The sequence below is a fragment of the Coenobita brevimanus genome, chromosome 7, assembly GCF_032717465.1.
Source record: "Coenobita brevimanus isolate Jiangsu-jjx chromosome 7, ASM3271746v2, whole genome shotgun sequence".
Lineage (NCBI taxonomy): Eukaryota > Metazoa > Arthropoda > Malacostraca > Decapoda > Coenobitidae > Coenobita > Coenobita brevimanus.
The window spans coordinates 19498740-19502640 of NC_136960.1; positions in this window are offsets into that span (position 1 = coordinate 19498740).

Below are 3901 nucleotides of genomic sequence, written 5' to 3' on the forward strand. Positions count from 1 at the left end.
TGCTTGGTGTTCTCGGGCCTGTCTGCATTTAATCGTGATTCACAACAACATATTTCTACCATTAATACCAAAAGCGCTGCAAACGCCAGCCACTGACCCTTCAAGAGTCCTAAAAATATAATTACATTCCACCACATATACTTTATTGAAGGTACGTTTATAATAACCACGCATGATAAAAATTTGGCGACGCACTTATGTAAAACCTGAAACTTTATCCCACCAGTTGACACCAGTGTAATGCTAAGAATTTTTATGCCACTGGCTGACACCAGTGTAATGATGATAGGGATATGTATTTTCTTACCTGTTGTGGGTATTGATCAACTCACCCATGGATATACAAGTGGTACTCGACTTGATATAGTGGATGATAAATATTTATGAAAAGAATGAATTGTGGTAGCGTTTGTAGTTTTTGGCCGAGTTTAGTTTTAGTCGGTACCTCAGGTGGTTGTCGTTCCCTCAGCGAAGGAATCTTGAATTGGAAGGGGAGTGAATTTGGCTTGAGGACATAATTTCCTTAATTAGGTATACTAATAAAGAAAAGAAAATGCTATATACTTTACTTTAATAATTGTTAATTTCCACAAAAACATTTTTTATTACATGACCCTTTTTAGTATGAGAGAAGATTGTAAATGTTACTAAGGCTTTTGGGTGATCATTCCTCTAACATTATTACCAGACGAAACAATTTGATACACGCGAGGTATGGAGTCGTTGTACTTTACTTTCTTTTTTGGCCGTTACCCTTGGGCTCAACAATGGCCTCAAGACAGGGACACTTTTACGGGTATGATTTGTCTGTTCGGGCTGGCATAGCCTCGAGTCAATAAGAATGATTATTTGTATTCATCTTTCACCCATATAAGGTATTCTCCTCATATAATTTTCTCGGTTCCCACATCAAGACAGTATTATTTACAGTTCACCATCAACAATGTTATATAATCACTAGAAATACATAACCTCTCGGGCCTGTCTAGCCTCGAGAAAAAAATTCAGAAAAAAGAAATACAATCACTAGGAACACCCCAATCACTCGGGCTTGTTTAGCCTCGAGGTACAACTCAAATATCACATTATTGCTCACAATCAGTAAGTTCCCTTCCACGCTCCTGATTATAATTTTTTCTAATAAACTAATTTTAAAGAAAGAGAACAGTTAAGGAATTTGACTTTTTCCTTTCCGTTACAGAACATATCACTTTTATATTTCTATTCCTTATCTACAAAAAAAAGTTCACTTGATAGGATCATTAATAACACATAAACTACCTTCGGTTTGTAAAAATAACTCGTGAGTAGTGTAAGTGTAAGTGTAAAAGTCTATGGGCAATACTTGGGAATAATGGCGTGCCCACACGGACGTCGCCGGTGTCTGGGGAACTAAACGAACGTCTGTTACACACGATGTCTGGGCAGCAAGTCACTCTACGTTAAACTCTCAACAATATTACTTCTCATAGTTCATAATAAGTAAGGATTAAACAAAGAAAAAGAGGGGGGAGAAAGAAGAAATGTGGACGACTCACCTAAACGAACGTCTGTTACACACGATGTCTGGGCAGCAAGTGGGGCCTGTCGGGCACCACAGGACGCCACTGCTACCTCAAATGAGATTATGTTTTTGAAATATGGTGGGTTTCAATTCTCTTTACAATTTATTTAGCAGTGTACCCATGACGACAAGACTTTTGATTGAATTGGGGAAAATTTGGGATTTATTCCTTACTTAATTTAGATACTGATTCTATCACTATTTCAATTTGAATCTGAAAGCAGCTCATGCCATCTAGTGACGGCCAAGATAAATGGAACTTTAAATCCTCACCAATGACATTATTTAGGCCTTTTGGACTGCTAATCTTACATACTTGTGTTCTAGCAGCTTCATTAGCAAACATTTCACAACTAGGTTACGGAAAGAATTGTATATTCATCATTATTCTGTTCAAGGTTTAAACTCGGCGCCCGGCAACGACGCATAAAGGGAGGGGATAAGCTGCTCACATGTGTCTTTCATTACTCGGCTTGACTGAGGAATTCCCATAGCTCAACATCTACAATTACATCACCCACTGCATAGATACAGAGATACATACATATAAAAATAGAGTTAGCCCTACAGTAATTATTAATATATGAATTACTACTTAGGGTAGGAACTTACAAACTAATATTCAGGTTACACCCTATCTAACTTAAAATTACAGTACTACTAAATACATACATGAATAACAAATGTGTGGCACTACACTTACTTTTGGAGCAGTTAGCAGTCTTGATATGCAGCCCCGACGGTGGCAAGGGAAAAGGAGACTTCTTTATTTTCTTCTACAAGTTTTATTTTACGTACGGTACGTTATCAAGAAAATATTATTAAATACATGTCAAGGCCACTTAGGTATGGAACGCTGAGGTAAGTATGTATTGTGCAAAGGTGATTAAATGCGTTTGGAAAAATATCTACAAGAATGAGCATTGGCAACGTACGCCACGCCTGCTGCCGTAATCAGTCTTTAAAGAAGATTTAATAATCTGCACTTAAAAGGGGCAACTGCAGTATCCCAAAACATAATATATACATTCAATGTAACTGAAATCAAAGTTTCATTACCTCACACACTTTCACAGCTGCCGTCTTTCTTTTGTTTCGTTACCACGGTATGAAATTAAGACGAAATAAACCCGACGACAGGCAAAAGGCCAAAGCGAATGACGTGATACAAAACGAAAGCATTTAAAACCTGCCTCGAGTTCACTGTCTCATTACTTCATCTTTTATCCATTCTTTCGTTTTGTATAGACCTGCACATACTTTGTTATCCGACCCCGTCCCGGAGAGGCTCGGGGAAGGGTATTGTTTTCGCTCGGTTTGTCTGTTTGTCAGTCACTCAGTCTGTCTGTTAACAACTTTACGCGAAAACTACTGGTGTGATTTTGACTAAAATTACAAAGATGATGGGCTGTGACCTCCTGATCAGCGGATTAAATTTTCGGCCAAATTGGGCCAAGGCCCAGGCTGTAGGCCCAAAAAATGTAAAAAAAAAAATTGCCATAACTCCTTTCAAATTCGACATATTGACATGAAACCAAAACCTAAAGGTGCATCTTTCAAATCTGCATCCTATAACATGTCTCTTTACACCAGGGAGGCCACCCCCCAGCTCGCGGTAGGGGGGGACAGTGTCAAGTGGGTCGGGCCTAAAATTTCAAATGGGCATAAAATCGTCAATTTTCCCCCATTTACTCCAAATCTGATATGTGACATCTTTGACTAGATATCCTGTTGTGTTTATACGTCAGCACTGAAATGACTGCCGGGGACGGGTTTGCTTTGCCTTGGCACCGCTTCTTGTTCAGTTTATATCCATGTTCAGTACATAATGTGTATTGTCCCTTCAGAATTTTACTGTTCTGAAAGTGAATCGTAAATCAAAAGGAAGTGCCCCGAAGCTAAAATATAAGTCACAGCGTCTCTTATCTCAGTATTAGAGTTTGTTGCAGTTTATTAAACTGTACGGTATGAACAGTAAGGATAACACGTGGGCTAACTGAATAACACTGACACCCATAAAAAGCACATCACCGTGATTCCCGAGAGAGAGAGAGAGAGAGAGAGAGAGAGATGGATGGATGGGTAGATGGATGTACACACAGACAAACAGATAGACATATGAACAGATAGACAGACAGACAGGCAGAGATAGTGTACTTGCTACCTTTAGAAGATTTTATTCAGCTCAGGAGTCTTTTCGAGTTGGAGGGTTTAGACTTATTCTTAATCAACCCCTTTACCTCTGGAGATCCTTGTAGACCCTTGAATCTAACCTCTCCACTTGAAGGTCATATTTAACCTCTCCACTTTGAAGGTCATATCTAACCTCTCCACTTT